Source organism: Humulus lupulus, chromosome 4 (genome assembly GCF_963169125.1).
Source record: "Humulus lupulus chromosome 4, drHumLupu1.1, whole genome shotgun sequence".
Taxonomy (NCBI): domain Eukaryota; kingdom Viridiplantae; phylum Streptophyta; class Magnoliopsida; order Rosales; family Cannabaceae; genus Humulus; species Humulus lupulus.
In genome coordinates, this window is record NC_084796.1 from 115,875,985 (window position 1) to 115,886,414 (window position 10,430).

Here is a 10,430-nt window from a genome sequence, read left to right on the forward strand (position 1 = left end):
AGGCTCACTTTTCAAAGTAAAAGGAAGAGTTTTATTGAATTGGAAAGCAAAAACATGGGGTTCTAATTAGAAGATTGTACCTTCCTAAGAATATCACCAAGGATAAAGGGGAGAGGGGATAAGAGCAAGTTGAACCCTAAAGTATTAAGGTTGTTTGAATCCTGGAAAGGGTCAATTAGCTTGCTTTTAAGTTGACAACAATTTTGGCATTGTCAGCTGTACTCCGTGTATGTGGATATTCCTTATTGAGGACATGGGTTAGAGGAAACTCATGTGTTGAGTTATGGGGGATCTGCAGCTAAAGATGGAGTTATTCTATGTGTAGTGGCCAGTTCAGTTATAAGATAGAAAGAACGAGGTTTTGAGGAACAAGATTGTACCATAAGGTAATGTTATAGAGACAGCAAGGTCAAGGAATGACCTAGGAAACTGGAACCAGTAGTGCGGAATTTATATCTGGGCAGTACATATAAAATTTCGAGAACGAAATTTCTGTAAGGAGGGGATAGTTGTAATGACCCAAATTTCCTAATGAGGTTTAGGACCTTGATTAGGAGGCCGGGAGGGCCATAATTGATTTATTGTGCCATTATATGATTATATGCATGATTATGTGGATCATATTATTATATGATGATAAATGCATTCATATGGGTAAATATTTTGTTGTGAGGGCATTTTGGTAATTTGGCCCATTGAGGGTGTAATTGTATATATGTGTGAATATTGGTAAGCTATTGTTGAGGCCACATTATAATGTGGATTTGTTCGAGTTGTCCGACATGAGACGATCTTTGGGCAAAAGTTAGCAGTTTGGTCATAACAGGGTTAAGTTCGAGGCTCGGGGTGAGTCCCGGGGCAATTTGGCGATTAGAGTGTTGCCAGGAGTTAAGGGGTAACGGGATATGAATTATTGGTATTCGAGAATTTTGAGAATAACGGGAATTGGAGGGTGTTAATTATGGTTAACGAGATAGGTGCGAAAGGACGATTTTGCCCTTGGTGGCTGTTAAGGATTTTAGTTAGACTTGAGGGCATTTAGGTCTTTTTACCATAAGGATGTATATGATTCAAGGAAGGCTGTAGAAAATAGGAAGCAAAACAGAGCACTTCACCTCTTCTCCCGTACATCATCTCCCTTCCATTTTTCTTTGGATTTTGAAGCTTCTTTTGAGAAACCAAGCTAAGGAATCAAGTTTTGAGGATCTAGGGTATTGCTCCACCATTGAAGAGGAGTTCATACTAAGCTTGAGGTAAGATTCTAACCATTAGAACTCTGGTTTTCTGCTCTGTTTTCTTATTTTGTTCAGTTGAGATTTTGGGTTTGAAAGAAGAGAATTCAATGGGGTTTTTGGCAAAGCTTGGGTAGGTTATGATGCCTAGGACTAGTATATATGGTATTTGGGTTCAATTGGGGGTTTAAATGATGTTTGGAAGCTTTTGAATAAGGTTGGAAATGGAGGATTTGAAGGAAGAAGATCTAGGGCCATGTCTGCTTGATTCTAGCACTATAGCGCCCAGAGGGTAGCGCTATAGCGCTAGCCAGGGCAAAATATCCCTGGTTGTAGCGATGGGGCGCTAAGGGGGTAGCGCTGTAGCGCTACCTTGTTTTCTCAGATGCTCATTTTAGGTGTTTTAAAGGGTTTTTGGCTCGGGGTTTCAATCCTTAGGGCTCGGGATTGAATCTACTCACCGTTTGGGGTCCCGGAGTGAGGTTTAGGTTAAGCCCTTTTATTGAAGTTTTCATTAATTGGATTCCATATTTGGTTATGACTAGGTGACCGCAAAGGGATCAAAGGATCGATCATTCTCAAGGGTCGTTCGTAATGTGTTTCTCGCTCAAACAAGAGGTAAGAAAACTGCACCCGATTATGTGGTTAGGTTGGGACTAAGTGTTCCCTATGTTTGTATGCATTGTTATGTGATTGTGACAAACCATGTGAACATAAAGGGACTAAGAGCTCCCTATACTTGAATATGATGTCATGAGATGGTATTATGCCATGGGGACATATGATAAACAACCTAAGAGTGCCTGAATCAATATTTGCGCACAAGGCGCGGCTCAGCCACTGGTAACTGAGGACAGCTTGTTAATCACTGAGCTCGGTTAAGCTGGTCGGAGTCAGTGGGTATAACATTGGGGGCGACCTAAGTGAGCCGAAGACAGTGGGTTAAACAGAGGGTGCGACCTAAGGGTGCCTACCCTGAGTATCATTTGATTGTTTTGATAAACTGTTGATTATGAATGTGATTATTGTTGTTAACATGATGAATATGATATGTTGATTATCTGGATGACAAATTGTTAATTTGTCGATTGTTATCACTGAATAGGTGAATGTTATGAATTGCTGAATACTTGGTTATGCTTTGTGGAATAGTTGGTTATTGTTATTGATCATGCTATGTTGTTATGTTTTCTTGCTGGGCTTCGACTCACGGGTGCTACGTGGTGCAGGTAAAGGCAATGGTATGTAGATTCAACCATGAGTTGGAGAGCTCTGGGGGTGAGGTGTACATTGTCAGCTGCTCGGCCGCCACGGTCAAGGGTTTGTACAGGGACGGAACCTAAAATATGTATTTTTCCATTAGAGTGGCCTGAGTTGTTTATAACTTCTGGAATTTTTGTATATACGTCATCTAAACCCTGTTTTGAGATTCCATGTACTAAACTGTCATTTTTAATAAAATAACCTGTTTATGACCAAAATCTTTTATTCCTAATCCGTTGATGACGTTAGATTCACATTTTGTTTAAATGACTTGATTAGCGAGTCTTGCACTATTTTAAACACATAGTGTAATGGTCTTGGTTACCCAGGGCGTTACAGCCAAGGTACCACTTTAGGCTCAAGAGCTTATCTAGAACTTTCCGAGGTTCTTAGAAAAGGTTGGAGGGTAATGCTAACACATACCTTATTTAAGAACCAATTTTTCTAAGACAGAACAAGTTTGGTTTCTTTACTGATTTCCAAAATCACACAAATGTTCTGAATACTTTGTTTTGATACAAAATTTATGTTTTTTTTTTTCAAAAAAAAACTAAATCTAGAAAATGAAATTCTAAACCTAAAGGTAAAATAAAAAAATAAAAAATGAATAACTAAAAAAACCAAAAAATAACAATCACTAAATGAAAAAAAATGAAAAGAGAAATTAAAAAAAAATTATACCACTTTTATTTTTGTTTTTTTTAATAAAAAATATTGAATATACTATGCAAACCTTTAATTGTAGAATTACCTCCTCGGCAACGGCGCCAAAAATTGATATCGCCCAATAAACTCCTAAGCGGTCGCAGCAGTAATCGGGCTATGTCGTATCCACAAAGAGGCAAACACAACTAAAGATTTGATTAGTAAATAAAAGATAAAAATAAAGTAGAATTAAAGAAATTGATCAGATAAAGAGCATGGAAAGGTAGAGATGCAGTGCTGTAAAACCTATTCTAATATTGATATTAATTCAAAACACAGTCGCAATTCTACACCATTAATTGCAACTGGAAGATGTATATGTTAAAAGCACAAATTAAATAATCTAGATTAAATTGAATCTTACTCCTAATTTCATAGCATATCATATTATATATCCAAGAACGACAAAACACCACTCACAGAATGTAGTAAAAGACATACAATATAATAAATATACTAAAATAAATTAACAATCTAAGTTACATAAGAAAAGCATGACTGAACTTATGTAAAAGTGGCTAAATAATCTTAGAAAGTAAATTAGAAGATGAGAAACAAAATAATTAATGAGATATGGAAATGAAGCATAAGAAAAATTAATATCACTATTGAGAATGAGAAGTACAACAACTACACTCTAACCTCACCAATATTTCTAAAATAATTCACTCATTTTTGTCACCTAAAACAAGCAAAATTAAACAAGAAATAAGAAAAGAAACAAAACACAAAGTGTCTTTTTCCACTCTCCAATATGATGATTTACACTGGTTTTGGTTCTCTATTTATAGAGAAAATTTGCTCCAAAGTTGGTATTTTCGTGCATTAGAAAGTGGAGAAAGTAGCTTCAAAATATAATGCAAAATGGAGCAAGTGGGACACGTGTCGGCCTTGGATTGGCTTTGGAAAATGTTGCCGGTGGAGTGGGGGACATGGTCAGAACGTGGCGTATTGTGATTGGTTGGCACGAAGGCTTGCGTGGCAGGCTGGCAGCACGCGTCAGGCGCGGCTGGCTGCTGGCGGGACAACGTGGGCACGTGTCAGGAGGTGTGGGACCCGCGGGGCAGGTGCGTCAGGTGGCAGGTATCAAGGCGGCTGGGCTGGGCTGCTGAAGACTGTCACGACCCAAATTTGCTAATAAGGCATAGGGCCTTGATTTGCGTACCTGGAGGGCAATAAGTGAATTATGGATATAATATGTGAATTTATGTGAATATGTGATAAAGATGCATGTTTAGTTGAATTAAATATGCATGTGGGCCCCGTTTGGATATTAGGGGTATGTTTGTGATTTTAGCCCGTTGAGGGCATAAATGTGATAAATATGATATGTATGTGATATATCTGTGTAGCACGATCCGAGACAGTCCTAGGGAGCAGTTAGCCAGAAAGTCACAGCAGGGTTGAGAATCCGGCTCAGGGCGAGTCGAGGGGTATTTTGGGTATTAGGTGTTTAATGGGGTTATTGGGTTATGGGAATAAATATTTGGAGATATATTTGAGGTTAGAATGTCTAGGAGGGAATATTTAGGAAATTTACCATTTTTCCCTCAGGGACGTTTTTGGTACCCCGAGCCTTGAGGTAACCTTATAGACTTAGGTTGAATAAAACAAAACTTAGAATTATTTAGAACTCTTAGAACCCAACTCTCTCCTTCACCTCTCTTTGGAAGACTTTCTCTCCATTTGAAGCTTTGGGAAAACTCTTGGTGAATCAAGCTAGAGACTAAGAAGTGGAGCTGGGATTTTAGGGAGATTAAAGCTTGGACCTTAGAGAATTTACACAGAAACATAACTCATCAAGGTAAGCTCCTAATATGTTGAATTGTGTCAAATTTCATTTGGTTTTAAGGTTGAATATTAGAATTTGCATGTTAGCTAAGTTTGGATTTGTTCTTGATTTCTTGGCTGTGTTTTGGGGCTAGTCTTTGTTAGGTTTTAATGCTGAGCTTGTGTTAGAACCTTTGTGATAGTTAGCCTGGATTGTTGGCTTGATTTTGGGGGTAATTGGACTGGTTTTTCTTTGTTGGCTTGATTTTAGGTGGAAATGTTGAGTTTTTCTGGGTTCGAGGGGTAAGGCCGCGACTATGTTCTTGCTAAGCTGCAGCCCCTTTGAATTTGGGGCGTCAGGAAATTGGAGGCGCCCCGCGGCGCCCTTCAGCAAGGGCCACGGCGCGTGTGGGCAATTTTGAGGTTAGGCCTCAGGTTGAGCTGGGGGCCGTGGCATGAGTCCCTAGGGTCGCGACGCTTAAGGTACTTATGGGTTTTTAAGAGATTTTAGGCTCGGGAATTCACTAGTTAAGGCTCGGGATGGATTTTATCACCCGGATTGATAGGATTCAAGGTCCCGGAGATTAGAATTATGATTCAAAACTATTTAATGGATTAGAACTTGATGGATGAATGTTGTTAATGCATTGTGACTAGGGTTTCAGCGAGGCTCAGGTTAGGGGACTGTGCTCGGGGCATCAGTGCTTGGAAAGCTCGGGACACAGGTAAGAAAACCACTGTTCCCATAGGGCTTGTATGCAGGGCAGAGCCCAATATGTTTGTATTGCAGGGCGTAGCCCTTTGATTGAGTTTGTTCATGTTCAATATATGTTTTATTATGCTATGAATGCAATTGTGTAAATGTTCGGCAATAGCCGGGAACGGCGCAGGCCGAGGTTGGCAGGGGCTGGGAACGGCAAAGGGCCGAGAACGGCAAAGGGCCGGGAACGGCGTTAGGCACGTGAAGTGCAAACCCGAGTGCGGCAAGGGGCTGGGAGCAGCGTTGAGCACGTGGAGTGCGAGTTGCCAGGGCGAGACCCCAAAGGATACCTGGGATATCCTCACGGTGTGGATTGCAAACCCAGGGCCTGGTAAAGCGCCTGGGACGGCATGGCCGTATGTGTTTAGCCTACTGATGTCCTGTCAATATGCTGAGTGTTTGTTATGCATATTATTTATGCTTGTAAGGGGTTTTCTTGCTGGGCTTCGGTTCACGGGTGCTCTGTGGTGCAGGTAAGGGCAAGGGGAAAGTCGACCAACCATGAGTACGGAGAGCGTGAAGCGGCGCGTACATGTTTGGCTTGCCTGGCTGCCACAGCCAGTGGTTTTTGGGAGATGGTTGAGCTAAAACCTAGATTTTGTCGTCTCGTCGACTTTGTTTGTACTTATGTGTTGTAAATATTTCTAAACGGTGTTTTGGGATCCCAAATGTCAAACATTTTATGATTTTCAGTAAATGGAATTATTTTCAAAGTTTATAACTCTGTTCATGATTTAATTACACTTTTGACTTAAAACCTCGATTAGCGAGTTAAATGCACGTTTTAAACTCACTTAGTAATGACTCTAAGGAAGTAGGGCGTTACAAAGACTCTGGCCTGGGCTCCATTTTGGGCCTAATCTTAACAAAAATGCCATTTTCTTCACGATTTCTTCAATTTTAATTTTTTTTTCTTTGTGTCAAAATACATTTTATTTCCTGAAAATTAAACACAAATTAAATTAAAATTAATATTTTAAAATATAAAATATATAACAATAAATCCATGAAAATATTAATTAAAACTTAATTAATTTTAAATTTTAAAACTAATAAAATTATATTTTTGAGCACTAATCGCCACCATTGAGAAATTATGTACTCCCATAACGGGGATACATTCATATATTCGTCCTCCTACGGTTGGGGCGAATAATTTTGAGATAAAACTCTCGATTATTCAGATGGTACATAATTATGTACAATTCGGGGGACTACCAAATGAGGATCAAAATCTCCACATCACCAATTTTTTAGAGCTGCGTGCAACATTCAAAATGAACGGGGTGAGTAACGATGCTGTCAGATTAAGATTAGTCCTATTTTTGTTAAGAGACATACTAAGAGTTTGTTGAATTCATTACAAGCCAACTCTATAGATACTTGGGAAGAATTGGCTCAGAAATTTCTTGGTAAATATTTCCCCCTGCTAAGTCAGCCTGATATCTAGGAGAAATTAATAATTTCCATCAGCTGGATGGGGAGTCCTTATATGATGCATGGGAACGTTTTAAAGAGTTGCAAAGGAAGTGCCCACATCATGGAATAGAGAAGTGGCTGTTGGTGCACACATTTTATAATGGATTGGAGGGGGGGGGGGGGGAATACAAGGACCATTATTGATGCAGCATCGGGAGGAGCATTTATGAGAAAAAGCGCTAATGAAGCTTATGAATTACTGGAAGAGATGGCCATGGACAACTACAATTGGCCCACTGAGCATGAGACTAAGAAGGTAGCATGAGTCTTAGAAGTCAATCTTGTTGCTTTATTGGCCGCTCAAGTGTCGTCTCTAACCAAGAAATAAAAGTAGAATAACCACACCACCCAAGCAATGCAAGCATAGAATGTAATGAGTTGTGAGATTTGTGGGGGCTCGCATTCTTATGAGCAATGCCCGAGCACTGCTAGTTGCTCAACAAACGTGAATAGTTTGCCTTTGGAACAGGCACAGGCTATTGGTAACTTCCCAAGATCTTCCCACAACCCTTACTCAAATAGCGTGGAAGAATCATCCTAACATGTCTTGGAAAAATAACCAAGGACTACAGCCATAGTATCCATAGTTGTAACACCCCAAGTTGCTAATAAGGTTTAGGACCTTGATTAGCGTGCCTGGAGGGCAATAAGTGAATTAACATGTTAATATATGAATTTAAATGAATATGTGTGATTAGAATGCATGTTTAGGTGGAATAAATATGCATGTGGGCCCCGTTTGTTTGTTAGGGGTAAATCGGTAATTTTAGCCCGCTGAGGGCATAAATGTGATAATTGTATTATATGATTAGTACCACGTGTGAGTGGTGATATTATTGCGATGCACGTGCCGAGACGGTCCTAAGGAGCTTATTAGTTTAAAAGTCACAACGGGATTAGATACCTGGCTCGGGAGGAGCCTAGGGGTATTTTGGGGATCTTAAAATGTGAGTTTGTGAGCTAATGGTTAATGGAGATTGAGTAACTTGGGTGACCATTAGTAACCATTAAGGGTAACAAGTTTAGGTGAAGAAATGGCAGAATTGTCAGAAAGATGAAATGTCAAAGATGGCCTTGAGGTTTAGTTAGGAAATGAAATATTTGGAGGGGTAGGGTAGTCTTTTAGCAGGATGTAGGAACCTTCAGCTGAGGGAAAGGATGACTCACGTTTCAGCACTTAGGCATATCTTGTTTATGCTGAAAATTGGAAGAAAACTAGAAGAAAAGAGGAAAGGAAGAAGGGGGCTGAAGTTGGAAGACCTAGGAGGAGAATCAAGGTGGTTTAAGGCAATTAAGTTGAACATAAGCCAAGATTATTCAGAGCTTGATAAGCAAGAGGAATTGGTTTAAAGCTGGGATTCGAGGGAGTTCAAGCTGAGTTATTGATTGAGGTTTCCGGAGAGGCTCGGGATAGAGGACCGTGCTCGTGACTTTGGTGCATTGTAAAGCTCGGGATACAGGTAAGAAAACTGTAGCACCCGTAGAGTAGGGCATGGGCCCATAGTGTTGTTGCAGGGCACGACCCTAAATGGTATTGCTTGTTAGGGTGTAGCCTTGATTGAATTATTATATGCTTGAATGCTGTTTAAGTATGCTATATGTGGTTATGGTAGAATGAACGGCAAAGGAGCCGAGAACGGCGAAGGCCGAGAACGGCAGTGGGGTCGGGAATAACACTTAGCACATGGAGTGCTTATGGTTAGGGTGAGACCCCAATGGATACATGGGATATCCTTACGGTGAGAACCAAGGTCCCAGGCTTTGGTAACGTTTCTGGGACGGCATGGTCGTACTTTTTTAGTCTGATGGGCTATCTGTTTTATCTGTGGATTGTCTAGTATGTTGATTAATTAATATGCATATGTTTTGTGCTGTGTGAGGTTTCTTGCTGGGCCTCGGCTCACGGGTGCTCTGTGTTGCAGGTAAGGGCAAGGATAAAGTCTATCAGCCATGAGTACGGAGAGCGTGGGGCGGCGCATACATGTTTGGCCTGCCCGACTGCTTTCGTTGGGAGCCTTTTGAGAAATGGCTGTAATAAACTACGTTTTTGATAATTAGTCATCTGCAAACCCATTTTGAGTTGTAAATGTTTTATAAACTGTACTTTGGGATCCCAAATGTTAAACTCTTGGAACTATTAATGAAATAGAGTACTTTTAAAGATTACAGCCTTGACTTTTTGTTTAAACACACTTTTGTTCTAAAAACCTCGTTTAGCGAGTTAGTTGCACATTTTAAACACACTTAGTAACAACTCTAAGGTAGTAGGGCGTTACAATAGTATCCACCTCAACACCCACCTCACCAATCGACCTATGGAATACACCCCAGGCCTTATTATGATCCAAACCTACGCCCATCTCATCCACCACCACATCCTCCACTGAACCCATCAACAGCTCAACCTGACCAATTAAATCAATTCATGACAGAGACAAGGTCTTAATCAGGAATTTGGAGCCATAAATGGGTTAGTTGGCTAAACTACAATCTAGTAGACCACAAGGGAATTTTCCTAGTTCCACAGAAATGAACCCCAAAGAACAGTGTCAAGTGGTCACTTTGAGGAGTGGGACTAGTTATAAGGGACCTTCAGTTTCAATTCCAGAGGAAGAGGTGAACAGTCAGGATAAATAGGTAGCTACACCAAAGCAGAAGAGGGTCGCTGATGATCTTCAGAAAAAGGGTAATCAAAATGTTGAGATTGTGGAACCTACTCATAAATTACCGTATCCTCAGAGGTTTAGGAAAGTGAATCTTGATAAGCAACTCTCCAAGTTTCTTGAGGTGTTTAAGAAACTTCACATGAACATACCATTCGCTGAGGCTTTGGAGTGAATGCCCAGCTATGTAAAGTTTATGAAGGATATATTATCCAAGAAAAGGTGAATATAAGATTTTGAGATAGTGGCTTTGATGGAGGAGTGTAGCACCATCTTACAGAGGAAGCTCCCTCATAAATTAAGGGATCCAAACATGTTTACTATCCCGTGCACCATAGGAAATTTTCAATGTGAGTGAGCTCTTTGTGATTTGGGTGCCAGTATTAATTTAATGCCATTGTATCGGAGATTGGGGTTAGGAGAAGCGCGCCCCACTAAAGTTAGCACACAAGTCTATTAAGCATCCTCGTGGGATTCTAGAGGAAGTCTTAGTAAAAGTAAATAAATTCATTTTCCCAGCGGATTTTATTGTATTAGATATGGAGGAAGATGAGAACG

General features: G+C 40.3%; 1 non-coding gene across 1 annotated transcript; it reads right to left on the minus strand.

Annotated features, from left to right (window-relative positions):
• Positions 1–7,171: 7,171 nt before the first annotated feature.
• Positions 7,172–7,277, minus strand: LOC133833530 (small nucleolar RNA R71). The gene has a single exon (XR_009892906.1). It is a non-coding gene; the product is annotated as a small nucleolar RNA R71 (small nucleolar RNA).
• Between the last annotated feature and the right edge of the window lie 3,153 nt (positions 7,278–10,430).